General features: G+C 41.4%; 1 long non-coding RNA gene across 1 annotated transcript; it reads left to right on the top strand.

The window, feature by feature from the left end:
- Positions 1-563: 563 nt before the first annotated feature.
- Positions 564-903, top strand: LOC311072328. Its single transcript, XR_014603999.1, has 3 exons — positions 564-627; positions 712-769; positions 866-903. It is a non-coding gene; the product is annotated as an uncharacterized lncRNA (long non-coding RNA).
- The last annotated feature ends 11950 nt before the right edge of the window (positions 904-12853 follow it).

Below are 12853 nucleotides of genomic sequence, written 5' to 3'. Positions count from 1 at the left end.
ATACACTGAAATGTTCACAATCATGTGCTTTATTACACAGGTAAAATTTGTTTTAAATATGTGTTTTTTTATCCAGAAAGGACACAGAAAGGACAGAGAAAGATTTTCTTGTGGATCTCGTAGACGAGGTAATAATACACAGATTTATTTTGTAAAGTTTGTCAATATGTGCAATCATTGAATTAGTTATATTGGTTCTTTCAACATATCTCTGAAATTGCAACTAAACCCTATCTTTGTCTTGTTTTTGTTAATTCTCCTACAAGGGGAATGATATTAATTGTACAAATAAAGTTAGTATAATTACAACTTCAGAATCTCTTACATGAACACTCTCCTCTGCACATTAAATATTACATTATTGTTTATTCTATAAAAAATATGAATATAATGTTACATAAATTAACATTTTATTCATTTTAAGATTTGAGAATCTGATATCATCTGAAAATTGTAAAGAGTAGATTATCTTTAATAATATTTAATAAGATAGATTATCACATTAATTGTGATTTTAGAAGCTGCCGATGATACAGTTGTCTCTTTTCTCATATTTAGGTTGCATACAATGATAAACTGGATGAAGAATTCAAAACTAAAACTCTGTTTCGACAATATTCCGATCAGGTAAATATGTACGCTAATATATTATCAAAAAATAAAATGAGCTGCTACAAGCTTCAAACTCTTGAATGTCTTCTTTGGAAACAGTACAAAGTTGTTGATGCTGAGAAACTTCAACAGCTTCTTCATGAAAACCTACTCAGAGGTGAGTGTTTTAAAAATCCTGTACGTTCTATGTGAAAAATAGCTTAGAAATCTCAAATTGCCTCATAAATCTCACAAATGTGACCCTTCCTTTTAGGAAATAAAAATACTGAAGGATTTGGCCTGGATTCCTGCAGAAGTATAATTGCCATGTCAGATGTATCCTTTTTTCCTTAATTAAAAATGATTAAAACATAATTTGTTGAATAATGATATATGATTTATCCCCATCAGTTTGTGTTTCCAGTCATACTGTGAAGAAACATGTTTTAGCTCTAGAAATATTTCCTGACAATAAAAATAGTTATCTGTCACTGGAAGACTTCGTGGATCAGAATTTCTTCGTCTGTGGACCCGCATTATGATGTACAAGGTGAGTGGATTTGAGTCTGGAATTTAGCTTTGATTGTTGATTGGTGTATATGACTTTCTTATTTCAGACGAATACAATCACAGTTATGTTAAAAAATATCCTGGCTCTTCCAAGTTTTATAATGGTAGTGGATTGCAACCAACAGATTGAAGCTCAAAAACGTGTGAAGCAAAAAAATGTAAGACAAATATTAATATTCAGCACATTACAAAGTAAAATTTTAGCTTCCGGCCAAATGGCCATAAGCAGTCTACTTGCCCCTAAAGTGCAACTTACGAAACTTGTGATGTCGGAAGTAGCGTAGTGCGTCATGGAGTAGCGTAAATATCCGCAGTACGTCGCATAAGTTGTGCTTTACACTTAGGTGGAATCCGTATGTTTGTTTGTCCGGAAGCTAATTATTTCACTTTATAAAGTTTTAAATATTAATATTTGTCTAACACAAACTCATTGTTTTGCTTCAGAAGGGCTTTATTAACTCCCTGGAGCCGTGTGAAGTTTGTTTATGACGGATGGATGCGCGTTTTTGAGCTTCAATCTGTTGGTTGCAATCCACTGCCATTATAACTTGGAAGAGCCGGGATTTTTTTTAAATAAAACTCCAATTGTATTTGTCTGAAAGAAGAAAGTCATACACACCTATGATGGCTTGAGGGGGAATAAATCATGGGATAATTTTCATTTGAAAGTGAACTACTCCTTTAAGACAATTTAAAAAAAATTGTTTTTACAGGAAATCTTCTTCAACATGGATTCTTCCAGAGATGGGATTCTGGATTTAAACGAACTGCAAAATGCATTAGAGAAAACAGGTTAAAGCTTATACAGTTTATACTTTGCGGTAGTAAAATGTTGAAAATATTGTAATTTACTTAGTATTAAAGAAAAGTATTAAATATCTGCATTAACTATTTTTTACAAACATCACTGCTGTGGTACAGTGTATCTGTATAGCTTCCTAGTGACCCCTAAAATTGAAAACAGAGATATTATGATACATATAATATTTTCAAGCACACATTGTATAGATACTGTATTTATGTCATGGTTCTTGTGCCCTAGGCATGCATATAAATGAAGACATCCTGAGTCTCATGGTTGTGCGGTATGGTGGTGCTTCAGAACAGATCTCTCTGGAGGGTTTCATTTGCCTTGTCATGCGTTTGAACTGCATGGCTAGTGAGTAAAACTAGACAGAAAAGCAATTTGATGTTCTCTCTCTCTCTGACTTCCTTATACAGAAAGCTGGAGCCTTTCTCAGTACAAACACTCACATTCACACTCTCACTGTAACATCTATAGGCCATTTTAAACTTTCCAATTTAACCAAAGTCCACACAGAAATCCTCTGAGCCACCGTGCCACCCTAATTTGATGTTCAGGACTTAAAATAATAATAATAATAATAATAATAATAATAAAAAAACATCAGGGTAAGCTACCAAGAGTTGTCTGTTTACCACACAAACTGGTAAACAAAATTTGGTGTGACCCTTTCATGCTTCTGAAATAGTTTGAGCTAAATATCCTGCAGGTATTTTTTTATTATCATTATTACATTTTAACAGCCTTTATTTTCTTCATCAGGAATATTCCAGAGTCTCTGTGAAAGTGGGAAGATAACTCTTAATGAGAGTGAGGTAATCCTGATGTAAACATTTACATTTTTCTATATCTCAAAACACATACTGTACAAGTGTTTCATTTTTTCATTTTTTTTTTTTTCATTCAAAGTTCATACATTCACAACCTATTTCTGTGCATCTTTGTTTTAGTGGATTGGACTCACCATGTACTCATGAGGGAACGTCTGTTTGCCAGGAGGTTTGCCAACAAACGTAAGAACAGATTGGCAGTTTAGGCAGTTTTTTATTTTTATATTAAACTAATAAACAAATTGTGATGCTTATTCACTTATTATCCCTCTAAGAATTAAAATGATTTTGCTTTTCTTAAAATTATTATTTGATATACACATTTCACATGATCAAATTGTGTTTGTAATTCTGTAATTTGTGCGAAAAATACTGTTTTAACAGTCTGTTTGAAAAGTGATTAATGTTATGGATGTAATATTTCTCATGTTGACCACCTGGAGTCACTGTTGTCATATTGTTTGCTTTGGTTTTGAAACCTCCTGCTATTGTTGTCATTGCTAGTTATCTAGGTTTTTTTTTTTTTTTTTTTTTTTTTCAGACATGACATCTGAACCAACCCTGTGTTGCTAGGGTCAATTAAAGGGATAGTTTCTGTCATTATTTACTCACCCTTAAGTTGTTCAGAACCTGTATGAGTTTCTTTCTTCTGCTGAACACGAAAGAAGATATTTTGAAGAATATGGGTAACCAAATAGTTGATGGGCCCCACTAACCCGTCCTTCAGGTGAGACGTCCGGACTTCTCAGGATCGAACACATCTGACTTTCTTTTCAGCATATCGTGATGGAGCTGATTATTTGTCAAAAGTATGAAATAATGTCTTGTAACTTTTGTCTTGTAGCAAAGTGGGTTGAGTGTGACCAAGATGCCTAATAAATAGTGTGGTGATAGTGGAACTCAAAACAATGAGATGACTGAGTTGAATTGACTAATTGTAAAAAGTACATTTGAAATTTATTGTGAGAAAAAAGTTGCAAATATGATGATAAAAGTCAAATTTATGAAAAATAAATGGGAATATATGGATTCAAGCCCTGCTGATAATGACAGCAGAAAGCCTCAAAAGGAAACAGGACACCGTTCAGCCCACATGACCATTCAACAGGTAACACCAAGAAGGACAATGGGTCAGATGAGCAGATGATTTAATACATGTTGTCACTAACAGAAATAAATAAGGTTTCATTCACAGATGACAGCAGCTCAATTCCAGGAAGGTTTCTGGCGCAGTTCTAACAAAAAGAACCAGTGACTGTGCTTTGTAATCTCAGAAGAGGCTTGTGCATTGATCAGCAAAGTGATATTTGAGTCCATGCCTCTCAACTTAAAATACACCAACCAACTTCAGCAACCCTCCACAACAGGAAGTGAGGAATCAAGGGCATGTGGGCAGTGATCTTCCCTTGCCAATGAGAGAAAAAAAGCCTTGTATTGCAACGACTCGCAGAGTTACCCTAGTGAAAGATGTAACGACTGATAAGACGGCTAACAGGATGATCAATACATGAATGGAAAAAGGAGACAAACTTGACCAGAAACACAGGATTGAAAGATTGCAGAATGTGGGAAGCTCATGAGGAGCTGTGCAAAGAAGAGACAATTAACAGAGTGAAAAGAATGAGTAAAAGTTCAAACAGTCAACATCAACCAAACTTTCCTAAAATTGAATGATTCAGCCCTTGATTTAGTAGCAACTTAATAATAACCCCACCAGAACAAACATTTATTGAAGAGAAAAATATATCAAAGCAACATAGAAACGATAGTAAATTAGAAAAGCAATTAAAATAATGAATGGTATCGACTAATTCAAGAAATTGACATAGCACAGTGAGAATTAAGACAAATCATGAAGGAAAATAAAAGTAAAACTAAATATACCTTTTAAATAGATCCAAATGGGTACTTGGATGCAATTTGTCAATACAGATACCTTCATTTAAGGCTACAGTTGAAATTAAATCAAGTATTAACACTTGGTATTAACAAATATTCGATTTCAATTTTAATTCATAAGATTATTATTTGATTCAATATGCTTTTGACTAATTAAATATATATCAAGTGGTGCTAATAGAACGACCAGGGCCGTGCACAGGGGGGTGGCCCGGTGGCTAGAGCCACTGCCCTTCTGCCCTCATCAGCTGAGGTGCCCCTCTCGCCCCCCTCCCTAACCCTCCAGAAGATTCCCATAAAAACGTTATGTTGTCGCTCCGCTAAAGATCCACTGATTCCGCTAATCCGCTCCGTGTTTTCCTGCTCGCTCCGCAGCGTCACTCGTAGACAAGCATGTGCCCGCTCTCCGACGACAGTTTCAGAATAGAATTTCGTCCCATTCACAGGTCGATTACAAATTACAATCCACATTACAGACAGTAGTCGATCCACAAAATTAGTATTTTGGTAATATGTTTTTGTATTTCTGTCGCAAAATGTTTTGCTCCTGGTCTTCAAATAGTGCTAACAAGTTACAACTCGTGCAACATCCATGTTCTTGGAAGAAAAGCAAATGTGTTTTGTGCCGTTAGCCACCTTGTAACCTACTATACTAAGGTACTATTCATTTAGATTAGAACACATTTAGATAATATATAGTATATTACCTTTTTATTATGTATAAAGTTAATATGGTCTCATTAAAATATTATAAATATGATGTATGTTATAGATAGATACTATATCAACTAAGGCAACTGATTATAATGGGAAATATATTTACAGGAGTTAAAGTGTGAAAAACTGTCTGCTAAATATTCTATACATAATGATTTACCCTCTGGCTTTCTAGAACTTTGATTCAATTTTTGCCATGCTGAATAGGCTTTGTCTTTGCTCTTTCTCACTCTGTTCTTCTAATTTTGTGAAGGCATTGTTTTTTTGTGACACAATCTGCAAACAACAGAAAATGTTATTTATTTATTCGTGATTTATTTATTAGTGTTATTTATATTAGATTAGATCAGGTTAAATAATTTGATTGAACAAGAATTCTAATTTTCACTACTCCCAGTGTATGATTGCAGAACAATGTTTGAAAATGTATGGAGCAACAGATTTTGTGTGAAAATAAATCAGAAAGGTGGTTTGTTTAAAAATCTTATTAATGTACGAGGTGGCAAGGAGGTACACACGGGGTAAAACGGTAAAACCAGCATGGTAAGACACACAGTATTGATAAAAATACTTAAGCTAAATGAATATGCTTTTAATAATGTCTAAGTTGATACTTGTTCAAACCAATCACTTTAGTAAAGTTTATAACAATTTTGGAGTTATTTTGATAAATTAAATAATAAATGTTTGTTCAATAAATATAGGCTATCTGTCATAATTTTCATTTTAAAAATACAGAAACAAGATTCTTGAGATCTTTGTATTTAAATTGCTACATAAGTCTAAAACATTAAAAAATATATATAAAATAGTAGATTAAATTAGCACAGAATCAACTTTGATCAAGTCAATGATCAGCCAAATTTCCAAGTCCATCATCAAAAGCGTTTATGAAAAAAAGTGCTGAGCAGAATTTGTGCCATTGAGTGGTATAAAAGAGAATTAAGTCAAATGCGCATTTTACCCCGGTGTGACTTTATAACTGTTGTAACCTGTATATCATTTCAATTTATACTTTAAGTGCATAATATTAAATTAAATGTCTATACTACTTCCATAGGATGAGGCAGCTCAGAGAGTGAGAGCCCACTGAGCATCAGACAGTTAAACTGGCATTGACATTGAATTATTTAATTGGAAGAGTAATTATAACAACATAACTTGATTTTGCACTAAATCCTAATTGTAATCTTATTGCCCATATAAAAGAGTTGTTTTTAATTTTCTGTATTAAGATGATACTGCCTCATTCAAACTCCTTATAGTGCCCCCTTTTTTGGTTTAAGCCACTGCCCCTCAAAATGTCTGTGCACGGCCCTGAGAACGACAACCTCAATTGGAAGTTATTGAAATTCAATAACAAACAGGCCCTCATGAACAATTTATATGGTAGAGGGGGGCCAAAAAAGATATTTGGCATTCACATGAAGGACAGTGTCACTGTTGTGTTCTGTTTAGTTTGTTTTCATTGGACTTGTCTACCTGTCATCTCGTCAAGTGTCATTTTTAGTTCATTTGTATCACCTGTGTCTAGTTAATTATCCGTATCACCTGTGTTCTGTCAGTGTTTCATCAGTGTGTGTATTTAGTTCCTTCTGTTTAGTCAGTCTTTGTCTGTTCTTGTCTATGTTAAGTGATTTTTGGGGTTAGTGTAATCCTGCCTGTGGAAATACCTATTGTGAGTAAAAGTTTATATTGGAATCTTCTGCCTTCATCATCTTTTTCATCATCTTACACCAAACCGTGACAGAAGAACGGACCAATTAAAATTTAAAATGGAGGACTGTTTATTAGTGATGGTGAAATGAAGCTTTGCGAAGCACTGAGGCTTTCCCCTCAAGTGTATCATAAATTTGTTCATTACTCGAAGCTTTTCAACATGGTGCACACTAATGACATCTTGTGGTCAAAAGGTGGAAAAGCAAAACAATTTTTTTTATTTTATTTTATGTAATAAATCACTTTGTGCTATGAAAACCACAAAGCAATAAAAATCATCAGTGTTAGTATTGATGTTTACACAATGTATGAACAAATGAGTCACTGAGGTAGCGTTAAACTTCAACTGTGGCATCTGCTGTTGCATTTTTTTATTTGTCTGGATTCCATGACATGACTGGCCAGTACATCTCACAGACCTTTACCTGAAAAAGAACAGAGTAATACAAATACAAGTTTAATGGAATTCAATGTATTTCTCTGCAATAGCTACATGCATGATCCATGCCAAATGTAATAAAACACAAACACACACACACAACAAACAGTACTTGAGTGGGTTGCATCGCTGCCTGTGGCTCCTGTTGGCTCTGGTTGTGATGAGGAGATTTGAGAGGATGGGGTGTTTTGGTCTGCTCGTATGATTGCAGCACATTCTGCTGTGAGACACCTCACAGTAGTCTGTGCATTTGACTGGCTGTTGAAGCCAATAGTTTTGAAGCGTGGATCAAGCAGAGTTGCTAGAGTCATGATGTTCATAGTTTCATATGTAGACATCCTCTCAGAAAGAAGTCTCAGGAGGTTGTTGCACAATTGCAAAGCTGTCTCATCATGAACCTGTGAGCTTTCTGAGGTGATTGCAGGCCTCAGCATTCTTATAAGAGGAATCACCTTTGACCCTGACACTCACTTCTCCTCTGACAATTCTGTGGAAACCTCACTGAAATGACACATTACACCCAGACATTCATTTACTGTCTGGTACTCTTCTGAAGTCAATGGTATGAGGCTTGTCTTCAGAGTAACCAAAGCAGCGCCTACTGGCTCCATCTGAGCAAAGAGCCGCTCTAACATGGCATATGTGCTGTTCCAGCGAGTTTCCACCTCTTGAATCAACTTGTGATTTGGTTTGCCCATCTGATTTTGTAAAACCAATAATCTTTCACTTGCTGTTGTGCTAGACTTGAAATGTGCCACAATCTTTCGTGCCTTTAGTCTAATATCCTCCAATCCTGGTGTTTGTTCTATTGCCTTCTTCACAACCAGGTTTAAGGCATGTGCCATGCAGTTCTCTTACGAGAGGTTCTCTCGTACTGCATAATATCTTACGCTATAGGGAAATCTCTTTTCCGCGAGATACTGAAGCCAGAAATTATCCTTAATTTTGGAATAATGTAAAACGCGTTGCGGCAGCATGCAGACATAGGCAAGACGGCTTGCGCGCCTATTGGCTGCCCTGCGGCAACTGCAGCAGCCTATCGAGAGACCCCGTCGTGACGCCAGATCCAATGGGTCACGTCCCGCCGAAATAGGTGTGGTCTGAGCCTATAAATATAGCTCGACAGGCTGGTAATCTGATTTTTAATCTCATCAGCGGAGCTCACGCATCGCTGGATCCTGAGAGAAAGAAGCCGTGCCATCAGAGAAAGCCTTTCAGCAGGACGAGCCTTGCATCTGAAGCCGCTGGCCGCGCCGCCTTCAGTCGCCGTTCCTGCTGCGCTATCCGGCGTTATATCCTTATCTCTGCTACTGTGTTTTGTGTGTGTGTGTGTGTTCGCCGCCGCGACACACACTCTCATTGCACTAAAAGAGCCGGTCGTCTTTTTCAAGATGCCCCTTTCCTGCCTGGGTGAGGATCACTCAGCTCTCGCGCTCGCCGACGGCGGCTGCCCTCACTGCGAGCTACTGCCTATGGCGACTCTGAGGACTCGCCTGGCATCCTTCTCTGAGACTGCACCTCCGCCCGCCGCGGTACCGCGCCATAAACGCGCCGTGCTCAACGGGTCCCGGAACCTCCCCCAACCCGCAAAAGCTCGCCGGTTCGCCCGCCTGCTTCACCCGCTTCGCTAGAGTTTCTTCCTGATGGACAGCGGCCGCCGTCTGCCGCCACTTCCGTCATGGATATCGACCAAGAAGCCGCGTCTGTGGGGGATGATACCTGCTCTCCCTCTGTTCGAGCTGCGCAAACTGCGCCGTTCACAAGAGAGGTCAGGAGTGGACGGTCCCGGGGCTAGTTTTCTTTACGTTACAAGAAAGCTACCCCGCCCTTGCACCCCATTCACGCGCCACTCACCGGCGAAAGGAGAAAAGAGAGTGTTTTAGTCCCGCCGAGGCCGGACTAACCTCCATTTCTCACACATTTCTCAGTCCCCTCTTAAGTTCAGGCGACTGGAAATATCAATATTGCAGCAAACGAGCCTGTTATAATACACGCACGCCTGCAAACAAACGGCGAAGCAAAACACGATGACGCTCTCTCTCTTCCCGCTTTCTCTCCCTTTGCTTGTGCCGTGCAAACTGCGCCGTTCGCAAGGGATGTCAGAAACGGACGGTCACTGGGCTAGTTTTCTTTACGTTACAAGAAAGCTACCCCACCCTCGCGCCCCATTCGCATGCGTCGCCGGCGAAAGGAGGAAAGAGAGTGTTTTTAGTCCCGCCGAGGCCGGACCAACCTCCTTTTTCTCACACATTTCTCAGTCCCCTCTGAAGTTCAGGCGACTGGAAATGTCAATATTGCAGTAAACGAGCCTGTTATAATACATGCACGCCTGCAAACAAACGCCGTCACAAGACGTGTTGACGCTTTCTTATATGCTCGTGCTAACTGAAAGCTTATGTGTTTCCCCCTGTGGATCAGTGGCAGAATCTTAGGCTTTCGCGTCAGAGACCTGTGTTCGAATCCCGGGTCTGCCGGCAGATAAAATTATGCCGTCAAGGCTTTCGCTCTGTCAAGTTCTCTTAAAAAGGCGACTGCAGAAGTGTATTTTGCAGCCAACAAGCGCGTTGTACAACCCGCTCGCCTGCACCCAAACACCGTTTCTAAAAACGAGGCCTCAAAGTCTTCCTAGCCCGCCTAGGAAAGCGACAGTGTTCAAGTCCCGCTGCGGCCAGACTTTCACCAAAACTTCCCGCTCGTTCAGTTCCAGAAAATGCGACTGTTCCAGTGTATTTAGCAGAAAACAAGCCGGTACTACAGCCCGTTTGCCTGCACACAAACGCCGTCTTTACGGTGACCCAGATAAATCTCATAAAGAGTGTATTTTCTGGTATTCCGGCCACGGCCGATGGTGTTATGAGTGTAGTAAAAATGCCCACAGCCCAGTGCTCATTCCTACACACAAGCACAGCCCGCCACACAGGGCTCGCACACATAAAATCGACTCATGTTGATTGTGCATTAAATGTAGTGAATGTGCCCACGACCCAGTGCCCACAAACACTACACACTGCATGTCTCACGTTTTCTGTAAAAACTAAACCAACGCACATACAGTCAGCTCAAGCAGACGGTGTTTTCAGTGTAGTAAATGTGCCCACTGTCCCGCGCCCACATTCACTCACAGACATGACAAGCCCCACAGGGCTCGCCCCGCTCGCTCTCTCTCAGCAAGCCACCGTAGGAGAGCCGAGCACCGGCAGGCTGCCTGCTGTGATCAGCGCGCCCCCCGCCTCGAACCCTGCAAGCATGGCGTCTATGTTACAGCATACCGAAGCTCTCCGGCCACCACTATGTCACGGCCAGAGCCCAGATCTCATTCAACCCCTAGCTAATCATGCAAATGCGTGGGCAAAGCTTCCCGGGGTATCAGAATGGGTGCTGAACATTATAAAAAGAGGCTATTCGCTACAGGTCGCTCGACGCCCCCGCCATTGCGCGGCGTGAATCGAAACTACGGTAGAAAAGGAAGTAGCACATCTACTTCGAACCGAAATTGCGAAACTGTTGAGCAAAGGGGCCATAGAGCCTTTATCTCAAGCTCAGAGCGAAGGGGGTCTGTACAGCAGATATTTTCTGGTACCGAAAAAAGACGGGGGTCTCAGACCCATTCTAGATCTAAGACAGCTGAACAAAGCGCTTTCGAAACGCGGGTTCAGAATGGAAAATCCTCGTGCAAATTCGCCAAGGGGACTGGTTTATGTCAATAGATCTGAAGGACGCGTATTTCGAAATACAAATAGCGTCACGTCACAGGCGATTTTTGAGATTCGCCTTCGAGGGCCAGGCATATCAATACACAGTCCTACCGTTTGGCCTGTCTCTAGCACCCCATGCATTCACGATGTGCATGGACGCGGCGCTCGCACCCCTGAAACTTCGGGGAATGCGAGTTTTGAACTACTTGGACGATTGGCTGGTTCTAGCTCAGTCACACTCAGAGCTCATAGAACACAGGACCATATTACTCGAACATCTCGAGAATCTGGGTCTCAAAGTCAATTGGGCGAAAAGTTCACTGTCTCCCAGTCAGAGAATATCTTTTCTGGGCACAGAACTGGACTCGCTGTCTATGACAGCACAGCTGTCGCCACAGCGCAGACTGGAAATTCAGCGCATGACGGATACCTTCCGCTGCGGCACTATAGTCCCGCTCAGAAAGTTTCAAAGGATGCTGGGTCTCATGGCCTCAGCATCATCAGTACTCCAGTTGGGTCTGCTTCGCATGCGCCCACTGCAGTTCTGGCTAAAAGCGCGAGTACCGTGCCGAGCGTGGACCTCCGGTCTTTCTCACCTCAAGGTCGATCAGAAATGCGTCTCAGCTCTGAAACCTTGGAGTGCGATCGACTGGTACCAGTCAGGTGTAAGCCTGGGGACTTCCTCGAGTGTGGTGTGGAAGGTGGTGTCTACGGACGCCTCCACCTCGGGATGGGGAGCGCTGCTCGATGGCAGACCGTTCTTCGGCCAGTGGTCAGAACGGGAAAAGCTTCTACACTTAAACTGCTTGTAAATGATGGCAGTCGACAACGCGCTGAGGCGCTTTTGTCCACAGATAAAAGGACACCACGTCTTGGTCCGTTCGGACAACGTGTCAGTGGTGGCCTATATAAATCGCCAAGAAGGTATCAGGTCCCGAAACCTTTACAGGCTGACGGAGCGCCTCTTGGTCTGGGCTCAGCACAATCTGCGCTCGTTAAGAGCAGCGCACGTGCCTGGCTACCTGAATGTGGGACCAGACAGACTGTCCAGGAACAATGTTCCAGCAGGAGAATGGTCTCTACACCCGCAGACAGTCCAGCTGCTGTGGGAGACATTCGGCAGAGCGGAAGTAGACCTGTTTGCGTCTCAGGAAAACGCTCACTGTCCGGAGTTTTTCTCCAAGAGCAGGGATGCTCTGGCCCATGTCTGGCCCCGCTGCCCGCTCTATGCTTTTCCCCCCGTCACGCTCCTACCTCAGGTATTAGAGCGGATCAGGGAAAACGGATGCTCAGTGCTACTAGTGGCTCCGTTCTGGAAGAACCAGGCTTGGTTCCCGGTTCTGATGCAGCTGACAAGCACTGCCCCATGGCCGATACCAGTGAGGAGGGACCTCCTCTCTCAGGCCAAGGGCTCGAACTGGCATCCTCGCCCGGAGCTTTGGTCCCTACATGCATTGGCCATCAATGGGTACCCGCTAATCTCCCGGTGGGAGTGTTAAACACGATCATGCAGGCTAGGGCCCCCTCTACGAGACGGCTCTATTCCTCAAAATGGTCTGTGTTCTCTAGCTGGTGCACAGCCCGTGGC

The sequence above is a fragment of the Abramis brama genome, assembly GCF_963993115.1.
Source record: "Abramis brama genome assembly, chromosome: 21".
In the NCBI taxonomy this organism is placed as follows: Eukaryota; Metazoa; Chordata; class Actinopteri; order Cypriniformes; family Leuciscidae; genus Abramis; species Abramis brama.
This window is presented reverse-complemented; position numbering and strand designations above follow the sequence as displayed.